This window comes from Pleurodeles waltl, chromosome 1_2 (genome assembly GCF_031143425.1).
Source record: "Pleurodeles waltl isolate 20211129_DDA chromosome 1_2, aPleWal1.hap1.20221129, whole genome shotgun sequence".
Lineage (NCBI taxonomy): Eukaryota > Metazoa > Chordata > Amphibia > Caudata > Salamandridae > Pleurodeles > Pleurodeles waltl.
The window spans coordinates 540,161,117-540,186,521 of record NC_090437.1 but is presented as its reverse complement, the minus strand read 5'-3'; positions in this window follow the sequence as shown (position 1 = coordinate 540,186,521).

Below are 25,405 nucleotides of genomic sequence, written 5' to 3'. Positions count from 1 at the left end.
AAAAATAGTTTTATAAGCCATGGTGAGGTAAAACAGCCAAATTTGTTTTTCCCTCACTGTAGTGAATGGCCTCCATAGGCTAAAATGAGGAGACTTTATTTTAATTAACAAAGTCCTCTCAAATGTCAGATACCTCAAGTTTAGTATCAAATGAATAGTTATAATAAATTCCACAACTTATAATTGTTGAATTTAATATAACTAGTTCAGGTAAAGAGTTTTAAACTCTACCTAAAAAGTTGCCAACTTCAGCTCTGTAGTGCGCTTCTCTGATTAAGCAGCCTCTGCAGCCTGACCAGGCTGCCTTGATGTGGTGTGAAGTGGCCTGGGCTGTGCACAAAGGGTGTGCCTGGGGGAGGAGAACTACCTCAGCATATGGGGAAGCAGGAAGAGGGGGCTGCAAAACAGGTCTTCAAAGGCAGGGAAGGACATTTGGGGCAACCCAGCAACTCTCTCACATCCTGCAACCCCAGACAATTAGGTGCCCTCTTGATTAGATTAGGAGAGGGCAGGAGAGGGGAGTGTTTAGCCAGACCAGTACGGGGGCTCAGTCAGGTGTAATCTCTAAAAATCACTTTCAGCCATGATGGATTTTTGAAGAATGTTGCTCCCTGGGATTGATTTTTCCCACACTTCCCAGGAAGTGGTCATCACAGGGGGAAGGACCCCACATCTGATTGGAAAACCAGGACCCCCCTGTTTTTCACCCAGGAGCATAGATAAATATGGCAGAGCTGCACCCACACCTCAGATCCCTACCGGATCCCTGCAAGGAATGACATGAGGAGAAGAAGGACTGCCCTGCAGGACCCCTGACCTGCACCTTGACATTGCACTCTGAAGGACTGCACCAGCTGCACACTTGGGCTTCACCACAAGAAGGACTTTGCCTGGTGTCAACTGGTTCAAGGAGGAACTCCCTGTTTGCTACAGTTGAAAAATAGCTAACCAGAGCCCCCTGCATCAAATCCTGAAGAAACTGACCAGCTGACTACTGTCCAGTGGCCGTTTTGAAGTTTGAGCCAGGTGCATTATAGAGTTTAGTCTGCACCCTCTATGGGCAACTCAGAGCTTCTGGAACCTTGTGGTGAGCTGTCGACTTCAAAAGAACCTTAAAATACCTTCTGGAAGAAGATCCAGAAGTTTGGAGAAGATTGGAGAACTTTTTGGAAAAAGCTCTATAAAGGGACAGACTTGCAGCGGCAACTGTAGCTGGCTTGCCTCAACCGTAACCCGACCTGACTTGCAAGGTTATCCCACTGAAGAAAACCTCAAAAGAAGTAGCTAAGTTTGAATGTAGATAGTTGACCGGGTCAGATCAGACTGCGACTTCATCCAGCAAAAGAAAATCTGCAAGAAAACGACTAAGTCTAAAGGTAAACTTTTGACTGAGGCCTCCCGCTTGCAGTAGCCAAGCAGGGCTCCATTGTGGTCGGCCTTAAACTTTGACTTTGACCGGTCAAAGTGCGACCAGATTGGTGCTTTTTGTTCTAGGCGCTAAAAAAACACTAATTATTTAAAAATTCATATCTCCAGTTCCCCTTATCAGATTTTATTTTATTTGGTGTCATTTGAAATATAAAAATAAAATCTACTTTTATAAATTTGTTTTGGATTTTTATTGTGTTTTGTGTTTTACTTATGTACTGTTTTGTGATTTTTAAATGCTTTGCACACTTGTCTCCTACGTTGAGCCTTGTCGTTTGTTGCCAAACTAACAAGGATTAAGCTGGGTTTAATTTATTGGGACCTAAGTGGAGGTTAGTGGCCTATTGCTAAGTGTAGGTACGTACCTGCCCTTATCAATAATCCACTTTAATAAATAAAACAATACCAAAACCAAAAATATACAATCAGAAGAACTGGAGAAATGCAGTTTAGAAGATTTAGAAGATTTTACTGAATACAGAGCCAAAGAGCACAAAGTGCAAACTGTGGATATCTGGTCACGCCACACTGGGACAAAGTCACAAGTTCATATTAACCACAATGGAGTGTAGGTCTACTAAAGAGGCCAGCTAGGCCGACTCAACAAGAGCACTTTAAATCCTGGTTGTGGAGCATTGCAAGGTCCTGCGTCGAGGATGTGTCTCCGAGGCAATGCATCAGTTCTGAGGAGTTGTGAGGCTCAGATACAAGGTCTAGCATCATCTCAAATGATTCCACCACCCTTGCTGATTACAAGCAGCCCCACCGTCAGGGCTATGGGATCTAGGATCCTGGCAGGGATGGTGGTAGGTTGGCGGGTCTGCTTGCCAACCTTGTAATGTGGTAGTCAGACTGCCACAGCGGTGCAACTGCCACAGCGAGTCTGGCGGTTCTTGGACCGCCAGAATCTTAAGCGGGGCCTAGGTTTTACATCATACTAGGCAGTCATACCTAATATGAAGATTTGGCCTCTATTTTTTTTTAATCATAATTAGACAATTGTAGACAATTTTTTAACTGTGTATTAATATTTTTAACTGTTTGAATTATTGCCTGGACACTCGAAGTGTGTAGAAGTTAGTTTTCTTTATAGTAATTCAGTATCATCAAATTAATGTAGTAGGAACAGTCTTCTCATATTCAGAGACTGCCGCTTTAGTCAATAGCTATAGCTTATTTTTCTCTATGATTTGTGGAATTTTTTCCCAGTCTTAACTGTCAGATCTTCCTTTAATGTTCTGCTATTTCTCCTATCTGTAAACAGAGAGAAGAGGCATTAATATGAATATGAGGGAATTCTTCACATCTGATCTCAGCACTCCTCTTAAACTTTCTATTCTATCTTCCAACCTCCTTCCTTAGGTCCATAAACACCTGCCTTAAAGGGTAGAGAGTGCAGCTCATACTGCAGTCTGGGAAGCTATTACCCAGCTTGGCTCACTTCCTTATGTCTGTGGTTATAGGGAACAGGAAGGATTGGGTTTTCTTATACCCACTCCTCTTTATCCGATTGATTTTCTAGGTATGTGGAAGTCAAAGATATAAGGGAGACCAACCCCAATAGAAGTATGGTGTGTCATTCTGTGAGAGAGTGAGCCTATGTGATAAGTGTCCCTACCCCGTTTTTCATGCTAAGCTATGCCATGGTGTTTGATCTCCTGAACAATGCAGAACTATGTTGAAGGATTTGCTGGGGCCTTTTTATTACCAGAAAATCAGTTAGGACCAACGTTGGCCACTAATCTCCATTTCAGTGCTGCCTCCCCCCCCTCCCCCCCCACAGGACAAAATATTGCCTTTAGCAATTGTAGCAAAGTCACCTTTTCTTCATGGTTATCCCCATCTTTTATCTTTTTCTGGATGCTATTTGTACCAAGGTTACGACTATGGGCACTGTGATACTGTTATTTAGTGCCACTCTCTATATGATCTGGCCTTTAAATGGTACTATCAATGTGTTCTCACCCAATTCGTCTATTAAACCTTCCTGTAGGGATATGTTAAATGCCAAATGAATTGCACCAGCAGGATGTAAGTTAAATATAGTGTATGCAGGCTGCAGTGTGTGTTTACACCACCCACATATGTGTCAACAATATATAGCTGGCAGGAGTACTGCAGTGCTCTGAACAAGCTGCTATTTAAAGGCATTGTATTGGCATTTATGAAGTAAAACTGCCTATGGCAACTATGAAAAACTATTTTATGTACTAATGTTAGCTGTTAAGTGGACCTTGTAAACTCCTGGGGCTGGGTGCTTAGTACATAAAAAAGTAGCACACTATCCATTGAGTGTCATCATTACAATTTAAGTAAAATATGATTAATATAAGACATTGGGTTACAGATTGAGGGGGATGCAGATCCCACAATGCCGGTCATTACTGGTAGTCGCTGTAGCATGACGAGTAGGGTTCACTGGAAATTTACATTGGTAGTCCTCTTGGATGGCAGAGTTTTGGTGCTAACATGCCAGTTTGTGGACAGGAAAAGCGGAAGCTTTCAAGATTTCACCTTTTCTTGCAGAGGAGAACACTCTGATGCCAGCAAAGTATTCAGGATCTGGGGATGCACCTCTTGGGGATATGGAACTCACTCTGGCAGAGGCTAGTGGGAAACAATCATTACAATGCAGTCTTAACTATGAAATACATTTACAACAGTCATTACAATGCATAGGTTTGAACCACAAATGTCTCTACCACACATGACTTTACTATGCATCATAGCTACATAAACTTACCATGCGTGCCTTTATCAGGCATTATTGGGTAAGTATATAGGTGAGTATGTAAGTAAGTATATGGAATATTTATTTCTTGAATAATAGTATCTATTCTTAAAAATTAGTTTTAGTACCTGAGTATTGATGTTTAAATGTTAATATATATTCTACCTTACTTTGTTAATTTTATTATATATAACATTTGGGGATGGGATGCAAGGAATATAGGGGTATTCTGTAGGGAAGTGTATTAATATTTATGTGTTATTTTTATTACCTGAGTAATAAATGATATACATTAAAATAAATATTTTAAAGTAATTGTAATGTATTTTATTTAGCACTTACTACCCTGATGAGGCTAATAGTATTAGTTATTTAAAATATTTTTAAGGGTGTAGCACACAGCGTTAGGGACGTGATGCAAGGAATACAGGAGTATTGGGTGGAGAAATGTAATAATACTTATTATTATTTTTGTACCTCATTATTACATTATAAACAATAAAACATTTCATTTGAAGTAATAGTATTATTTTTAGAAAATATTTCAAAGGATGTAGCACACACCATTAGGGATGGAATGCAAGGGATATAGAGGTATTGGATGGGGGAATATATTAATACTCAGGTGTAAATTTGAATACCTGAGTATTAAAATATACACATTAAAACATCTGATTTTAAGTAATATTGTCTTGTAAAAAATATTTCTACGGTTGAAACACACACCTTTAGGGGTGGGATGTAAGGGGCATGGGGGCATTGGGTGGGGAAGTGTATTAATATGGAGGTAATAATTTTAATACTTAAGTGTGCACATATAAATAAATGATAAAACAAATTAAATACAATATTTTAGTAATGTATTTAATGTATTTTTAAGGGTGTAACCCCTTTGGGGCTGGGATGCAAAAGATATAGGGGTACAGGGTGGTGAAATGTATTATTATACAGGTGTTAATTTTAATAACTGAATATTAATTTATAAATATTAACTAATTTTATTTAACATATTACAATACTTTTCTTAATAATTTATTTTAAATATTTCTTATGATGTAATACACACCTTTGGGAGTGGGATGCAAGAGGTATTGTGTGTGGAAGTGTATTAATACTTGTATTAATTTTAATACCTGCGTATGTACTTAAAAACATATATTTATTATTTAATAAATGATGTCATTAATTGTAAAATGAGTGATACCTTTTTGAAAAATATCAAAAACATTTTTTTAAATTAAAACATTAAAAATAAAACTTAGATATATTAAAACATTCCATATTATTTTCAATTAGAAAGATAAATAAAAACACAGTCACTCATTACGACGTTGGCAGTCTGAGGACCCCCCACAGTGGCGATGGCGGTCGCACTGCCGCTGGGACGGTGGAGAAGACCACCATATTATGAGCATGGCAGTGTTCCCAACAGTGTACGATAACAAAGAGGGAGAAGGAGGTTTTGGAGGGGCTGAGACTGTCCTCCTTATAGCCCATATAACATTACAAGAAGGCCCAGCACAAAAAAGATTCCACAGGTTGGACAAGTGAAAAAAAAAAGATTTTTTTTTTAGAAAAACCCTCACCAAACAGGGTTATTCTTTGGTGGCATGCTTCATTATTAGGTTTCCTACCATTTTGCTGCGGAATGGGGCATGCTACAACTATTGGAATACGAGGGAGCACTGATGTTGTTTAATCAATGTGAATTTTGAGAGGGATAAGAGTGGTGGGGTCTTAGGTGAGTTAAAAATACCTGCCTCTGGGTACTATTACTAATTTAATATCTATCACAGGGGCGGGATGGGTAAAAAGGTGCATCGGAGGTGGGGTATACTATGTACCTTACATGCTGGTCGGTCTACATGTTTCGGAGTCTACCCCTAGACTCCTCTTCAGGACCAAGATGGACTCCCTAATATTACTACTTGATTATCATTAGTAAGAGCAATAACACTGAATGCTCTGTGGTATAGTGTGGTATGATTAAATAAAGTGAAATAATATAATACCCAATGGTACCAACGTCCTTCTGAGATACCTGTGGAAACAAAAGAGCAACAGTTGTAATGGCCCTCTTATAAGTTGGACTGCTATTCGTACACCCCACTGTTGGGGAAAAGCACTCTTGAATATTATGAATAGAACAATAGACAAATACAGGATAAACTACATTAAGAAAAACATGTAAACAGACATAGACACATAAAGCACCTCTAAAAACGCACATGTGGTGCATGCGTGACCTACTTTTTTGTGTCTATGCTCTCGTATCATAGCTCCTCCGGGAGGGGTGTGTGCTTGTAGTCACACACTGAAAACATATGTAGAATATTAGATTCATCAAATGGCCACTTCCATGGCATGTTGCATAATGGGGTTAAACCACTTACTTTGTCAAAGCAACACTCCTGCCTTGTGCCTAATGCTCACCTTCCGGGGGTCTGAAACACCGTGACTCATCTGAGAGTCAAGTTTATAAACTCAGTGCAGCTGACGCTTCTCCACCTGCTGAGGCGTGTGGCACTAGACCACCTGATTTTCAAAATGGCAGCCATCAGTGGGCCGATGTAGGACTACGGGGATCCCTAAAATAGTAATCATTTGTCAGTGCCTGTTTTGGCACAAACCTTAGTAAAGAACCAGTAAAAAGGGCTAAGAGGGTGTTGGGCTGTTCTTTATCGGGGCTAGGGCGCTACTTATAGCGTGAAAAATATCCATGCGGATGTGGATATAAATATAATAAAGGGATCAACATTTTTTTTTTTAGGAAATCCCTAAAGTAAACCTAATACACCAGGGGCCTGAGGCTGCTGATCATATGTGTTTAAGGAGATGGTCATGTGTATGAATATGACTTTGCTAGTCAATTTATGTTGCAGTCATTTAGAGTTTCATTAGCTGGCCCCAAAGGATATTCTCATTGAGGCCTCGTTAGTGCATGCATAACTTAGAAACCCAACATTGTTCCCTTTCGAGTAGAAAGGATTTGCTATTGATCAATTTGTGGTGTTCAAGGATAACCCATTGATAATCCTCCACTGGATGTCCTTTTTCTAGGTAATGGGTGGACGTTATTTTGGTGGATCAGCATATCCAGATTGCTCTGATGTTCACAGTTGCAAGTTTTTACTTTGTGGGTGGTCATCCTTATATAATGTTAGTTGCATGCACAAGTGATCATGTACACTGCTCGCTGGGTGTTACAGTTGGAGAAATCCCTGATTTCCCATGTAGTATTATCACTGAAAGTGACCCTTTTGGTAGCAATTGTTAGATGGCACACGCTGCAATTCCTGCACGGATAATGTCCAGTGGGTGGTGGTAAATAGTTGTTGCCGTCCAGTTTTTCTTGGACAGCCGTTGGCGGGTATGCACTAGTTTCGTATGCACTAGTATGTCTCTGAGACTTTTGCCACTTTGTGGGAAAACATTGGTTTGGGAATCTTCAATGAGCCACTATTCAGGATAAGACAATGTTTGTTTGACATCTTGCTCACTTGATTGGAGGCTATATTAAATGATGTAATACATATTGATCTTTCTTTTTTCTCCTTTTGTGGAGGTGTGTCCAGAAGGGATTCACTGTTTTTATTACATGCTTGTTTCATGGCCTGGTTAATGCTTTTGGCGGGGTATTTCCTTGCCTCCAGTTTTGATGCTAGGTTCTGGGCTTGTAGTTTGTAGTCAGACACCTCAGAACAGTTCCTCCTTAACCTGAGGAACTGTCCAATGGGAAGTTCTCCCTCAAATGGTGGGTGTTAGAAATTGGGTTTTTGGTTGGGCATCAGGTTACCCCCTGTCCAAGCAAGGACCCTCTCTCTAGTCAGGGTAAGTACCACACAATCAAAATTATCCTGTGCCCACCCTCTGGTAACTTGGCACTGAGCAGTCAGACTTAAATTAGAAGGCAATGTGTAAAGTATTTGTACAATAATTCATGCAATAACACAATATAGACAACACAAACACACTACACTGGTTTAGAAAAATACAGAATATTTATCTAAGTACAAGTTGGAATATCACTTTTGTAATAATAAGATGAGGTTTAAAATCGTAAAAGCAACAAGTGTCTCTTGCAAGCACAAAGTACCTGTTTTGCTTCTAAATTGTCTGCACGAGACCGCAGAGGAGGAGATGCGGGGAAAACGGGTAAGTGTGCATTGGTTTCTCCGGGCACACACAGATGATGCGTCAATGCTTTTCCACACAGCAAGGGCTTTGCGTCGATTTCCGGCAAGCAGGCTTGGATCCTCTTTGGGTTGGGGGTATTTGGATGCCGCGGGGACGATGTGGAGAACTCATGGGGGTGCAGGACGAATTCACAGGAGCTGTGTAGATCTGGTGGGCGATGCAGGGAAATTTCTGTCGCACAGCAGGTGCTGTATCGATTCCTCTCACAGGAAGTCAGGCTGCGTCGTTCTGGTTCAGCGATGCGTTGAGCCGGTGGGCCGTGCGTCGAAATTCTGTTCGCAGTGCTGACGCTGCATGGATCTCCACTCGGGGAGCCAGGCTGCGTCATTCCGGTTCGGCGATGCAGTGATTTTCTCACAGCATTGCAGGCTGTGAGTGGATTCCAGGCAGGCTGTGTGTCGATTTTTGATGCAAAAGTTATTTGCAGAGATGACGTATTTTGGACCCTGATACTTCAGGAAACAGGAGACAAGCTCAATCCAAGCCGTTGGAGAACACTTCTCAGCAGAGCCAGAGGACAGCAAGGCAGCAGGGCAGCAGTCCTTTACAGCAAATCAGTCAGGTGAGTCCTTAGGGGAGCCAGGCAGCTTCTCTTAGCAGGTTGCAGTGTCTGTTTCAGAGTTTCTATCCCAGGCGGTATCTTGTCAAGAAGTGTCTGAGTTGGTAGGGTCAGAGACCTGGTTCAAATACACAAATGTGCTCTTGAAGTGGGGGAGACTTCAAAGAGTGGCTTAGAAGTGCACAAGGTCCCCTTTCATTACCATCCAGTCCGCCAGGGTCCCAGTAGGGAGTTTGGCAGTCCATTGTGTGAGAACAGGCCACTGTCCTTTCAAATGTAAGTGTCAGGCCCTCTACCCTCCCAGCCCAGGAAGACCCATTCATTACGCAGATGTGTGCAGTTGTGACTGAGCATCCTGTGTTTGGGGTTGTCTGAGTGAAATGCACAAGGGAGCTGTCAACTAACCTAGCCAGACGTGGATTGTAAGGCACAGAAGGATTTAAGTGCAGAGAAATGTTCACTTTTTAAAAGTGACATTTCTGAACCAGTAATATTAAATCAAACTTCACCAGTGAGCAGGATTTTGTATTACCATTCTTGCCTTGCTAAATATGACCCTGTTACCCCTTTCAGATCAGAATCTACCACTCAAACATTATATGAGGGTAGCCCCAATGTTAGCCTGTGAAAGGAGCAGGCCTCACAGCAGTGTAAAACAAATGTAGGAGTTTTACACTACCAGGACATATAAACTACACAGATATATGTCCTGCCTTTTACCTACATAGCACCCTGCCCTCTGGATTACCTAGGGCCTACCTTAGGGGTGACGTATACACAGAAAAGGGAAGTTTAAGGCTTGGCAAGCACTTTTAAATGCCAAGTCGAAGTGGCAGTAAAACTGCACACAGAGTCCTTGCAGTGCCAGGCCTGAGGCATGGTTAAGGGGCTACTTATGTGGGTGGCAGTACGGTATGCCCACTAGTATCATTTAATTTACATACCCTGTGCACATGTAGCGCTCTTTACATTGGAATTTACAAGTAAATTAAATAAGCCATTGGGTATGAGCCCATGTCACCATGTTGTAAGGTAGAAAGCATATGCACTTTAGCACTGGTTGGCAGTGATAAAGTGCACAGAGTCCTAAAACCAGCAAAAAAGTGCAAGGAGGCAGGCAAAAAGATATGGGTGACCATCCTAAGGCTGTCAGGTCTAAAAGTGGGGATGGGCACTGCCAAAAAGAAATAGACAGTTTTTAGCTGTCGGTTTTTCATGGGTGGTCATTTTGAGTGCCACATCATAGCAAGGTTCACACGTGTGACATTATTGGATAGTCAGTGAGTGTACTGATAACTATGACACAACATGTGCAGTCACTTGCTGCCTCATAGACAGCTCAACCAAATGTGTGTGTTACCAAGCTACATGTAAAGTTTTAGGTGGCATGTGCACTGTCAACATCAACGTGTGGCTTTTCCTTTCTCTCATTTCGAGATACCAGGCAATGGGGAGAAAGAGACATGCACCAGTGTACCCACCTTTAGTCGACCTTGCTACCCTGGAAGAGAGATATATCATTCAGATCTATTTCCAAACAGTCGGACCGTCATGGAACTGTGTACCCAGTTGGAAATGGATCTCTTGCCAGCCAGCCGTAATCCCTTGGCCATCCATCCCACAGTACAAGTATTATCTGTGCTATACCCCTTTCCTCAGGCTTGTTCCAGATGACAGTGGGCTTGGCAGCAAGGATGTCACAGCCTATGTTCAGTATAGTTTTGACCGATGTGCTGTGTGACTTACTGAAACACCTGGACAGCTAAATCAGATTTCCCCAACGTGCATATTTGGCCACTGTAAAATCTGACTTCTATGCTAATGCAAATGTCCCTTATGTGATAGGGGTTATAGATGGTACCCACATTGCTTTGGTTCCTCCCAGGGCCAATGAACAAGTCAACAGGAATAGGAAAATCCATTAATCCATCAATGTCCAGGTAGTGTGTCTCGTTGACCGGTACATCTCACAAGTGACTGCAAGTTTCCAGGTTCTGTGCATGACTCCTACATCCTGAGGAACAACAATGTCCCACACATGATGGCACAGCTACAGAGAGAGAGGGCCTGGCTCGTTGCCCGTAGATAGTTCCACTACTTCCTGATATTCTCCCTTGTGTTTGGATGATTGACCACTGCATTGACGCTGTCGACGATCCTCCTCCATAAATCTATTTTCCTGGCCATGGATGTTTGCTGGGCCTGTGCTCTGAATAGCTGTGGCTCTACCCTGACGATTTCATCGACCATGACCCTCAACTCTTCGTCAGTGAATCGTGGGTGCTTTTGAGGGGACATGGTGGTAGTGATGTGGATTGTGGGGGAGTGTTGTGCTCAAGGGTGGTGTGTTTGGTGCTTGATGGAGTGTGTGGGGTAGTTTGGTTGGTATAGTAGTGGGTTGCGGTGTTTGTGTTCAGTTGTGCTGTGTGTGATGTGTGAGTGTGCCAATGGTGTATATGTGCTATATATTGGGTAAAGCAGTATCTCTGGGACTGTGTGAATCGTTCTTTTTGCAATGGATTGTGGAATGTGGGTGTTTTATAGTGGGATGTGTGGGTGTGTCTGATCTGTGTATATATCTCAGGTTTGGGATGTTCGTACTGTCCAATGTGGCTATGGGTTCTTTTGGAGGTGTATTTTTGAGCGTGACAGGTCTCACCACCAATGGTTTACCAACATGAAAACACAGCTGTGCTGATTTGCAGGTCATAATATTGAGGGCAGAATGATGTTGGTGTGGTGGTGCTTGTGGTGGGACCACCTCTCTCCCTCCCTCAGCCAGCCTGACAGTGTCAGATTTTTGGCTGTTTTCAGGTGATCTTCTGTCAGTGACTCTTACTACGGTGGTCTTTTGGCAGCCGCCACCACAGTGGTCTTCCATAAAGACCGCCAAACTCATAATGAGGGCCACAATGTTGATTATTTAAAAAACATATTATTATATTTCATAACATTTTCAAAATACGTTTATTAAATAGCAAATAATATAACATATTTTTCAGAAATGGAACACATTTTTTAAATGGGCACAATACACATTTTTATAATTTTTTTAATATATTTTCCATCTGTTCTTATTGACTTCAAAGGGAATTTCTTTTCTTTTTTCTTTTTACTTTCAGGCTTGACGTAGGCAGTTTTTTATCTCTTTCAACTGTTGGTGGAGCATTGCGGTAAAGATCAGATGCAGAAGAGAGCTCTGGTTTGGTAAGTTAAGTTATTTAACTTTTTTTTTTAATGTAGGTAAGTTTACTTAAATTTGTTTTAGGTATAGATGGTTAAGTTAATTTTAAAGTTGGGAGGTAGGTAGTTGTTGTAAACTACAAGGTTGTATTTTATTGTTGTGTTAATCCCTTTTTCATTCCTGTGCTAGTGGTCTTTGTATGTCTACGTTGGGACAGTGTTTTTCTTAAATTAGTCTTTAAAAAAGTTGAAAAATATTGGTTAGAGCTTCTTTAAACCTATTTAGAAAAAAACAACATTTTACTTTTTTAGCGCCACATTTGTTTAAACAAATGTTGTACATTTTCAAGACAAAAAACTTTGGTGCTCATTACAACATTGGCGGTAAAAGCCGCTTACTGTCGTGCAGAAGACTGACAACACACCGCCGCGACTGCGGAATTCCGCCACAGCTATTATGACCCACATCTCGGATCCCGCCAAAATTCAGACACCCACACAAGTCCGCCACACCAAAGGTCAGTGATAAACTGGCGAAAACAAAACCTCCACCATCACGCCAACAGAAATACGCCCACAGTATCACGACACACGAATCCACGCAGCGGTCTTTCAACCGCGGTATTCCATTGGCAATACACACCGCCGCGCTCAAGATACTCACACATCTCCAAAAAACACAGCCACATTGGACAATTCGAAATACACACACCTGATACACATACACACACCACTCCCACACACCCAATACAATATAAAACACACACCCACATCACCCACAAACCCCTACGCCCAAAAATTGAGAACGAAGCACAGAGAGAGACACCACCAGCAAGTACAACAGCATCCACAGGCACATAACACCATCACCCACACAACTTCTACACACCTCACACAACACACCACTACATATCACCACACTTATCACCACACACACCACCCCACATATCACCTACACCACCCCATGGCACGGCAAAGACACCCCAGGTTCTCGGAGGAGGAGCTCAGGGTCATGGTGGAGGAAATCGTCCGGGTAGAGCCACAGCTATTTGGAGCACAGGTGCAGCACACCTCAATTGCAAGGAAGATGGAGCTATGGCGAAGAATAGTGGACAGGGTCAATGCAGAGGGACAACACCCAAGAAATCGGGAGGACATCAGGAAAAGGTGGAACGACCTACAAGGGAAGGTGCGTTCCGTGGTCTCAAGACACCACCTGGCGGTTCAGCGGAATGGCGGCAGACCCCCACCTCCTCCCCCACAACTAACAACATGGGAGGAGCAGGTCTTGGCGATTCTGCATCCTGAGGGCCTCGCAGGAGTAGGTGGAGGAATGGACTCTGGTAAGTCAAATCTTAACTATTACATCTCCCTCCGTACCTGCATTCTATCACATACCCCCACCCTCGCCCCCACCCCTATCAGTCCAACACCTCACAATTGTACCAATATGACAAACCACACATCCCAACACCAAGCCCTGCATGCAACAACAAAGCATGGACACCCATCACCAAAGCATGCACACTGCACATAGCCATACACCCCCCTAAACCATCATCACACAAGCTCCCACACAGGAATGCCAGCACTGGGGTACACGGTCACCCAGCCATTGCACACCATGACACACACAGATGCAATAATCATGCCTTTCCCCCCCTGCAGGACCCCTACCCAATGTCACCAGACAGGAGGGCCCAGACATGTCCACTCCACCCACAGAAGAGGACCACAGTGATGACAGCACCTCTGTCCAACTGGATCTAGATGATCAGCTCTGACCATTGGGGGCCTCGGGACAGTCGGTTCCCCTCACACAGGCACAGGCCACCACAGACCTTCCCCCCTCTGGAAACACCAGCCCAGCACCCACCCAGCGGGCCCATACCTCCGTCCCCAGGACACGTCAATCAGCTGTGTGTCCACCACACCAGGGAACCCAGGATAACCCACCAACCCAACAACAACAGGGACCTGGGGGCAGTGGGCACACGGTCCAGGGGACGGAGGCCCAGGAACACAGGGGAACTGGGAGGGCTGCCATGCGACAGGGGGCGGACAGGCCAAGGGAACCCACTCTCCACGAGGCCCTCTCCACGATCATGGGAGCATACCACCACTCCCAGGAGACGATGGCAACGGTAATGGCCATGTTTCAGGAGAACCAGCGCATGCAGGAGGAACAGTATATGGGCTTCAGGGAGGAACTCAGAACCATCAGCTCCACCCTGGGCACCATTGTAGGGGTTCTGAAGGAACTACTTAATACCAGGAGGGACACTGTGGCACTCCAAGGGGCCCCTGACACTAGCATGGACGATGAACTGCCCACCACCTCCGCCGGCGCTAGTGGACAGGATACCTTGCCACAGGACCACCACACCAGCACCCCACCCCCTGCAGAGGGAGAACCACCCGCAAACGGTCCCTGAGATCCAGGAACAAGACAGAGCACGATGCCAAGACCCCCACCAAGAAATGAGACCACCCTGATTGTCACCCCACGGTCCCACTTTGTCACCTTGTCCATAATTAAAATGCCCCATCTCCACTTCCTATGCCCATATGGGCAATGCACCTGTGAGACTAATAGTCTGGACTCTGCCATGGACACTCCTCCGCCATCACCCCTCACCATTTAACTTCCCCCTCCAATATTGAGCACTTAAATAAATACACTTAAAACACAAAACAATCTGCAGACTGTCTGTTATTTCGAAATAGTGTATTAGCAATTACAGTGACAAAATGCTCTTTCAATTGTAATGTCAACATACCTATGTCACACAGCTCAAGTCCATGAGGAATCAAAGCAGATGTCACACAGTGGGACCCACATCTGTGAAATCGTAAGGGAAAGTGACAACTCAGTGACCATACAATGGGTGAAAACGACAGACAGTGGAGAGGTAGTAGTGTTTAAGGACATGTAGTAGGCAGGTCTGCTCATACCTGTGCCTCACTGGAAATATTGCTGGATCACTGAGTCCCTGTTGTTCATGTCTTCTTCCTCTGCTTCCTTGCCTTCACTATCCACAGGCTCCACACCTGCAACAACACCGCCATCTGGACCATCCTCCTGCAGAAAAGCCACCTGTTGTCGCAATGCCAAGTTATGAAGCATACAGCAGGCCACGATGATCTGGCACACCTTCTTTGGTGAGTAGAATAGGGATCCACCTGTCATATGGAGGCACCGGAACCTGGCCTTCAGGAGGCTGAAGGTCCGCTCGATCACCCTCCTAGTTCGCCCATGGGCCTCATTGTAGCGATCCTCTGCCCTTGTCCTGAGATTCCTCACTGGGGTCAGTAGCCATGACAGGTTGGGGTAACCAGAGTCACCTGCAAATGGCGAGGGACAAGTATTAGACACACACTAACCTGTATGGTAACCCCAGACCCAGACAACCATTCCCATTGTCTTGCTTCCAGGTGTTCACCTAATAGCCACACACGGTGCCTCTGGAGTTGACCCATCACATAAGGGATGCTGCTATTCCGCAGGATGTAGGCATCATGCACTGAGCCAGGGAACCTGGCATTCACATGGGAGATGTACTGGTCTGCCAAACATACCATCTGTACATTCATAGAATGATAACTCTTCCGGTTTCTGTAACCCTGTTCACTCCTGTGGGGGGGGGGGTGTCAAATCCACATGGGTTCCATCAATTGCACCTATAATGTTGGGGATATGTCCCAGGGCATAGAAATCACCTTTCACTGTAGCCAAATCCTCCGCCTGAGGGAACACGATGTAGCTCCGCATGTGTTTCAGAAGGGCAGACAACACTCTGGACAATACGTTGGAAAACATAGACTGGGACATCCCTGATGCTATGGCCACTGTTGTTTGAAATGACCCACTTGCTAGGAAATGGAGCGCTGACAGCACCTGCACTTGAAGGGGGATTCCTGTGGGATGGCGGATTGCTGACATCAGGTCTGGCTCCAACTGGGTACACAGTTCCTGGATTGTGGCACGGTCAAGCCTGTATGTGATTATGACATGTCGCTCCTCCATTGTCGACAGGTCCACCAACGGTCGGTACACCGGAAGTTGCCCCCATCTCCTCACATTGATGTAATATGCTTGGTATTTATTATATCATTTCTTATTTTTGTTGTTCAAATTTTATCCTGTACAGTCGCGTGTCTTGTTGTCTTTTAATATTGTGTTCTCGAACTCACGCAGCATAGCTCAACACTCCGTGTTCGAGTGTTTGAGTCAGCTATCAGTTGGTGACTGGCTCTCGACTCGGATGGTTGTGCCTTCTCTGTCGTGGGTCCCTACTATATGGATTAACCTTTCCTCTTGGAGAAAACCACTTGGAGTTTCCAGGATCATTTCTTCATTTATTTGGAGTGACCCTTTCTCTACATTTTTGGTACCAGGAGTGGGGTCAAGAAGGAGCGCTTTCCAGGTCAACGCCAGGGACCCACCGACCAGACTGTCGTTTTTCAACACTTGGATCCGGTAGACTGTGTGTCAGGTCTCTGGGGTGAGAATAGTTTATTTCTGGATTTTCTCTACAATTTTCTGGACCCCTTCTCTACAATGTCCCAGCGGACGGTGCCTATGAAGGACAACAGCGAGCACAGAGTCAAACAACTCAGAGGTACGAACCCACAGTTTACACAGAACACCAATCATACACAAAAGGTGGCCTGTATGTGTGTTGAGTCTAGGCCTAGGTATGTGTGACGCAGTTGGAAATGAAGCCATGTGGGCACCTGAAATGGCGGCTGCCTGACCTCTAAAGTGGGACAATGGGATGTGAGGTAAATGCGCTGGCGTTGTACACCGTTGCGGTAGGCGGTCGAAGACCGTGGTGCAATGCTGCATTTGTTATCATTGGCACCTTTGGCACCTATGGGTCCCGGAAGCCAATGACGATGTGCGCCGGTGGTGACGGTACGCACCTCTGTGGACATGACCGCCATTTTCTATCTGTTCAGTCACTCAATACCTGATCTTCGACAGGAGAGGACCTACACTGCAAGTGCTGCTGTGACCTCGGTCTGGAAGAGACAATGGCTCGAGTGTCTGGAGAAAGGGCCCCTGCCTTCACATCGGAGGAGTTGGAGAAGCTCGTGGATGGAGTCCTCCCCACAAACAGGTAAATACACTGTGAGCATGCTGTATGGGCTATGACTGTGTGGAGTGGGGTGGATGAAAGATGGGGGGGCAGATTGAGGCGTGCATGAAACAACGGTGAGTGCATGTGCATCATGGCAAGGGTAGGGATGGGGGCCAATCACTTTGACGGTGCAGTTGGTAATAACTACTCTTTTTCCCCTGTACATTTCATGTAGGTCAGCGCCCACCAGAAAAAAAGATATTTGGCGTGCCATCGCCAATGACGTACCGACCCTGGGGGTCTACCACAGACGGAGCACCCACTGCCGTAAAAGATGGGAGGACATTCGCCGCTGGCGCAAGAAGACGGCGAGGCTCAGCTGGGAATGGCCTCCCAACGTGGGAGGGGTGCCGGTCGCACCATGACCCCCCTGATGTTCTGGATCCTGGCGGTGGCGTACCCGGAGTTGGATGGGCGCTTGAGGGCATCACAGCAGACACAAGGGGGTGAGTACACTTTGCGCGCAGTGGAGTTGTCTGGGTGGGGGAGGTGGGCTGTGGGTTTCCCTAGGCCAGGGCGAGTTCCGTAGGCAAGGCCCCTCCGCAAGGCAGGCCATGTGGCACCCCAGCTCACCTCTGTAAAGTGCCAAATACACCTAGTCATGCACCTGTGTCATCTATGTGTGCAGATGTCGTCCATAGCCTTGTAGGCCATTTCCCAGGATTTGAAGAGTGGAGCCCAAGTGCGCAGTGTAGTGCAAGGGGGTTCTGTGTCTGTCGTGTCCGCCAACGGTAGCGGTAATGCATGCACTTAACATGTCTCTCTTCTGTCTTCCCCCCCTTTTTGGGGTCTCCCTGTTCTTGTGTGCATTAACATCATCAGACGGAGGAGCAGTGGCACCGGAGGAGGAGGGAGCTGCATCCCAAATGGCCCTGGAGGGTGACACTACGGAGTCTGAATTCACCAGTGGGACGGAGGGTGAGGGGAGCTCCACGGCGGGGACAGGAGCTGAGACCAGCGACACGGACTCGTCCTCTGATGGGAGCTCCCTTGTGGTGGCAGCAACATCTGTGCCCCCCGCATCTACAGGTACAGCCGCCACACCTCCTACCAGCACCGCCCTCCCAGCAGCCCCTCAGGCTTTGCCCTGTGCCCACTCACCCAGGAGGGTGGGCATCACCTTGGCCCCAGGCACCTCAGGCCCTGCCCCAGTCACCCCTGCTGTCCTCAGTGAGGAGGCCATTGACCTCCTCAGGTCCCTCACTGTTGGACAGTCTACCATTTTGAATGCCATCCAGGGTGTAGAGAGGCAGTTGCAACAAACTAATTCATTCCTGGGGGGCATTTATTCTGGTCAGACGGTTCTTCACTGACCTTTTCAGACTCTGGCCTCAGCACTGATGGCAGCCATTGTCCCCGTCTCTAGCCTCCCCCCTCCAACTTCCTCCACCCAGACCCAATCCCCTCTACCTCAGCCCATCCCAAGCACACCTACAGGCCAACATGCACACACGTCAACACCCGAGGGTAGTTCAGGCAAACATAAGCACCACACATCCCACAGGCATTCACTCAAGCATCACACACATGCAGACACACCAACATCCACTGCCTCCACTGTGTCCCCGTCCTGCTCGTCTCCCTCCTCCCTCCCAGTGACGTCACACCTACATGCACTACCTCTACAGCCACTACGTCCCTCTCCAGCACACCCACCACCACACCCCGTTCACGTGCAGTCACCACCCCACTACTATTCACACGTCCCCTGTGTCCTCTCCCAGTGTGTCTGTGATGCCCCCTCCCAAGATACACAAATGCAGGCACACACCCACCAAACAGCCATCCACCTCAAGATAGCCTCCAGCGCATGCACCTTCACCCAAAGTCACCAAACGTACACCTCCTACAACCACCACCTCTTCCTCCACTCCCAAGCCCCCTCCAGCTACCCGTCCCATTGTTTCCAAAAAACTTTTCCTGTCCACCCTTGACCTCTTTCCCACACCTCCCCCACCCCGTCCATCTCATAGGTCCAGAACTAGCACCTCAGCCACAACATCTCCGGGACCAGTGGTGCCTGTAGTCACCGGAATCTGGAGTGCACCGGCCACCAGGGTAGCCAGTGTGGCACGGAGCCACAGCACAGACAGTCCCCCACCTGTGAAGCATCAGAAGTTGGCCAGTGCCCGGCGGGAGAGGGGGAAGACTCCAGCCACCTAAGCCGCTCCCAGGGGTCCCGGTGGGAGTGTGGAGTTAGCTGTGACACCTTCCAGGGTGACACCTTCCAGGGTGGGGAAGGGCCACAAGAAACCTGGCAAGTCTGGGAAGAGCAGCATGGCGGAGAAGACCGCCATCATCCCAGCTGCCCAGGAGGCCACCGCCAGCACCAGCCCTGCTACCTAGGAGGCCACCGCCAGCACCAGCCCAGCTGCCCAGGAGGCCACCGCCAGCAATAGCCCTGTTGGGCCATTTAGGACCGCCAGCAAAAGCCCCGTTGGGCCATTAAGGACCGCCAGCAAAAGCCCCGTTGGGCCATGAAGGACTGCAAGCAAAAGCCCCGTTGGGCCATTAAGGACCACCAGCAAAAGCCCAGTTGGGCCATGATGGACCGCAAGCAAAAGCCCCGTTGGGCCATGAAGGACCACAAGCAAAAGCCCAGTTGGGCCATGAAGGACCGTAAGCCAAAGCCCAGTTGGACCATGAAGGACCGCCAACAAAAGCCCCGTTGGGCCATGAAGGACCGCGAGCAGCTGAGACCCTGCAATGGAGACCGCTAACTCAAGCACCGCTGAACAGGGCACCGCCGTCGCATGCACCGCTGCACAGGGCACCCCCATCTCAAGCACCGCTGCACAGGGCACCGCCGTCTCAAGCACCGCTGCACAGGGCAACGCCATCTCAAGCACAGCTGAACAGGGCACCGCCGTCTCAAGCACCGCTGGCCCATGGGCGGCAAGGGCACTGACGCAACTGAGTCCGTCACGGGGTGAATGATGCACTCTGGGCACCATGCCCCCTCCAGAACCAGTGGAGAGATACATCCACGACCTCTGTCCTTAGCAGGATGAAGCACTCAGGGCACCTTGCCCCCTCCAGAACCAGTGGAGAGATACATCCACTCCCTCTGTCCTTAGCAGGATGAAGCACTCTGGGCACCATGCCCCCTCCAGAACCAGTGGAGAGATACATCCACTCTCTCTGTCCTTGGCAGGATGAAGCACTCTTGGCACCATGCCCCCTCCAGAACCAGTGGAGAGATCCATCCACTCCCTCTGTCCTTAGCAGGATGAAGCACTCTGGGCACTATGCCCCCTCCAGAACCAGTGGAGAAGGCATCCACTTGAGAGACTGTGGCTTTGCACTCCCCAGGATTGAACAATGGGCAAACCACCCACTGTAGAGACTTGAGAGACTGTGGCTTTGCACTCCCCAGGATGGAAGAGTGGGCAGCCCACCCACTGTAGAGACTTGAGAGACTGTGGCTTTGCACTCCCCAGGATTGAACAGTGGGCATGTGGCCCCCTCGTGAATTTGTCGTCGTGCACTCAAGCGGCTGAGGTGCCCCCCTTTCCCTCCCCCTGAGGTGCCTGTTTAGTTGCTGTCTGATGCCCCTGCAGTGTTCTCTCCGTCATGGTCGGGGATCTTGTGTGGGCCTCGCCCATACCGTGTGGTCCCGGTGTTCCACAGACTTTCTTAGAACACTACCTGGACTACTATGCTTGGTATATATTATGTACATGGTGTATATATCTATTTCTGCCTACTTGCTTTTAATATATTACAATGGTTACACTCATTTTCTATTGTCTTTGCATTCTTCCAGTGGGTTTGGGTGTGTAACTGTGATGTATTGATACGCACTAGTGTGTGTGTTGTAGTGGGTGAGGGTGTGGGTGGGGGTGTTGCGCGTGTGTGTCCCTGTTTTTTCCCTCCCCTGTGTCGTAGGTGCAGTACTCACCGTGGTCTTCGCCGCCGGTGTTTGTGCTCCTGGAAGAGGAGCAAGAAGATGAGGGCTGGAAAAATGTGAAGCTCTGATTCCATGGCGTCCTCGTTCCTCGTGGAGGGTGTAGAGGTGAGCGTTTTTCCTTCAGGATTCCTGTTTCTGCTGTGCTTTTATCCGTGGTGAATCCGCCCTGTAAAAGGTGGCGGATTGGCCTGTGATAATAGTGTGGGCTGTACATTGTCTCCCGCCTGTCTGTTGGCGGTGACCGCCGCGCTGTTTGTTTGTACCGCCGTGGCAGTCGGAGTGTTAAGGTGGCTGTCTTTGTTGGCGGTTTCCGCCACGGTCGTGATTCCACATTTTTTACCGGCGGTCTTACCGCCGCTTTAACACCGACCGCCAGTGTTGTAATGACCACCAAAGTGAATTGCTATTGGTTGTATTCTGTGCGTAGGAAGATGTTAGCTTTAGCATTTTATATTTTTATTAAAAAGAACTACCCCATGTGTTATTTCTCTATTCTAGTGTGGTTTTGCAAACTTTGTTGTCAATACTTTTGGTTTTCTGGTGTGCTATAGTGCTTGCTGCTTGTTTTTCTAATTTAAGTATGTAGAAAAAAAACAGGTGACATAACTGCTGTTTAGTTTTTTATATTTAGTTTTTAAAGGAAATCTAACCTGTATTCTGAAGAAATGTTTTCAAAGGTGGTCTCTGATTTTGCTTTACTTTGTTGTTTAATCTATTTATCTGCTTTTAAGGTATGTTTAAAAGAAAAAGAGGAATGTACTCTGTGGAGATAGCATAGTAATTTTGTCCCCCAGTTAGTATCCAGTGAAGATAGATTAGTAAATTTGATCCCTAGTCTCTGTTCAGCACCTTCCCTGAGGTAAGTACTTGGAGGAATTGGAAAAGTAAATTTGCCCCCTTGTCACTGTCCACCTCCTTCCCTGAAGTAAGTACCCGGCAGAGTTAGAATAGTAAATTTGACCCCTGAACCCTGTGTGGTACCTTCCCCGAGGTACCCAGCAGCAGAGTTAGAATAGTAACTTTGCGCCCGAGACACTGTTTAGGACCTTCTCTGAGGTAAGTACCCAGCAAAGTCACAATAGTAAATTTGACCTCCAGTCACTGTCCAGCACCTTCCCTGAGGAAAGTACCTGGCAGAGATAGAATAGTATTATTGCCCCAGTCACTGCCAGCACCTTCCCTGAAGTAGGCACCCTGCTGAATTAGGATGGTAACTTTGACCCCAGACACTGTTCAGTGCCTTCTCTGAGGAAAGACCCTGGCAGATTTAGAATAGTAAATTTGACCTCAAGGCACTAGCCAGCACCTTCCCTGAGGTAAGTACCCGGCAGCATTAGAATAGTAATTTAGCCCCCCAGACACTGTTCATTCCTTTCCCAGAGGTAAGTACCCAGCAGAGTTGGATTAGTAATTTTGGCCCCGGACAATGTCCAGTAACTTCCTGGAGGTAAGGACCTGGTGCAGTTAGAAGCCTTATTGCCTAATTATGAGTTTGGCAGTCCCAATGCAGAACACCCAAACTTGCAGGGAGGTCACCACCACCATGGTGGTGGCGTCCCCCCAACCTATTACAATGTTCCCGCAGGTATGAATGGCAGGAACATTGTAATAGAGTGTTCCTACAGGTCAGACCGGTGAGAAATGTGCTGCGAGATCACACTCGGATCCCTTAAAGGAATTGATTACTCTCTCGTAGCACAGAGGGGGCCAACCAGCACCCTCAGAATTTGCACTGTCCGCAAAGAAGACAGTGCGTATTCTGATTGTGCTGGGCAGGGAGACTTGCACTGCCCATGCCAATGCTATGGGCAGTGCAAGGGCCCCCCTGTGGCCTGCATCCCACCCTCACTGCCAGCCTTTCCATGCCAGTAAAACTGCCATGGAAAGGCTGGAGGTGAGAGGAGTTGTAATCAGCAAGGTGGTGCTGAGTTCAGCGCTGTCCTGGCTGACTACAATTCAGACTGCTGTCACCCTGTCAGAAACCATGTTCCCAGTGGGAACGGCGGTCCCCTGCTAGATCTGCCCACCAGGGCTGTGATTGAGCAGTCAGACCACCCGGAGGGTGGAAGACTGTCAACGTGAGTGTGGCGATTCTCAGACCACCACACTTGCAATGAGGTCCATAATTTGAACCTGTCCAGCACTATCCCAGTAGAGTTAGATTAGCTATTTTGACACTGGGCACTTTCTATCTCTTTCCCTGAGGTAACTGAGGTAAGTACTCGGTGAAGATAGAGTAGTAAATTTGATCCCCAGACACTCTTCAGCACCTTCCCCAAGGTAAGTACCCAGAGGAGTTAGAATAGTAAATTTGACCATCAGACCCTGTCCAGCACCTTCCCTGAGGTGAGTACCCAGCAGAGTTAGAATAGTAATTTTGCCCCAGACACTGTTTAGGACCTTCTCTGAGGTAAGTACCCAGAAGAGTTACAATATTAAATTTGACCTCCAGTCACTGTCCAGCAACTTCCGTGAGGTGAGTTCCGTGTGGAGTTGGAATAGTAATTTTTCCCCCCAGTCAATGTCCAGCACCTTCCCTGAGGTATGTACCCAGCAGAGTTAGAATAGTAATTTTGCCCCCTAGACACTGTTCAGCACCTTCTCTGAGGTAAATACCCAGTGAAATTAGAATATAAAATTTAGCCCCTAGACACTGTCCAGTACCGTCCCTGAGGTAAGTACCTAGTAGAACTAAATTAGTAAATGTGATCCCCAGACACTGTCCAGCACCTTCCGTGATGTAAGTAACAGGTGTATTTAGAATAGTAATTTGATCACCAGACACTGTCCAGCACCTTCCCCAAAGTAAGTACCCAGCAGAGCTAGGATAGCCATTTTGCCCCTAGTCACTTTCCAGCACCTTCCCAGAGGTAAGTATTCAAGCAGAGTTAAATTAGTAATTGTATATTTCACCCCCTGTCATGCAAAATTGTTTAAAAAAAAAATACAGGTTTATTATTTCTTTTTTTATATCAAAGAAAGCTTTGAACATTGACTTACATTGTTACTACTCAGGTATATTTAGTTGAATTAAACTTGGGAGCTATTCTGGATAATCTGTGTGAATGTAAAAAACATATTATTTTTGGGGGGATTTTGCTAGTTAATAATAAGTTTGTTTATTGTGAATTTTGTACTAATCTGTGCGAATAGATGGCAGTGTGTGAATAGCAATCTGACTTGCCTTCTTCCATTCTATGGTGTGTGTGGTCAGGATTGAAGTCAGTGTACGAATGAGCACAAATCAATGGACGGCTGAATGTATACTTTTTTGGTGTATTTGATAATTCATAATAACATAGGCGGTCTTTCCATCGACTGCCAGCCTCCTGGAAAATCCGCCAGCCTGGCCGTATAATAACAGTGTCTCTGCCCGCCGGCCTGGCGGGGAACATGGCCGCAACATTGAGGGCGGCTCCATGAGGAGCCGGCGCCGTTGTTGGTGTGCGGCAGGTGCAGCAGCACCTGTCGCGCATGTCACTGCATCGGGCAGTGACATGCGCGACGAGTGCCTGCATGGGGGCCCCTGCACTGCCCATGCAAAGTGGGGCACCCTCTCCGCCAACCTTTTCCTGGTGGGATATACCGCCAGAAAAAGGCGGGCGGCATTTGAAACATTATCCGCATGGTAGCGCTGGGTAGGGAGCATGGCGGTGGGTGACGGCTGCCACTGGCGGCTGTCATCCATTTCATTATGTGGCGGTTCGGCCACCACTGCCCGCATGGCGGACCGAACCGCCATGTTCATAGTGACCACCATAGTTTTAGAATGTATATTTTAATTTATTTTAGGTTCTGACTGAAAATGTATTTAATTTGTTTTCTGTAAAATAAATGTTTTTCACGTTCTTCACAGTTTGCAGCAGCATCTTGGTTAGGGGCAATGTACATAGATATGGTTGAAAGGAAGGAAGGACTACATTTGTGGTGAATCCACATTAGTAATTCAGAAACAGGAGATTAGCTTTGCCCTTTGGCTTGCAGGCCTGTGCCCCCCGTCACCTAGTAACCGTTAACCTGCTTAGCTTGCTCTGTCTTAGCCCATTTATTTTATTACTTCTTTTAAGGAGGCTGCTATTGTTTACAGTTAAAGAAATGTTTTGGATTGCATTGTCAGTGCCACTTTGTAAAGGCGTCACTATCAGTGTCAAAATCAAGTGATGTACGCAGGTATTCACATCATGTTCCTTGCCCATTTACTGATGACAGGAACATAATGTACATTTGGTGGGTATTGTTTACATAATTAGCAC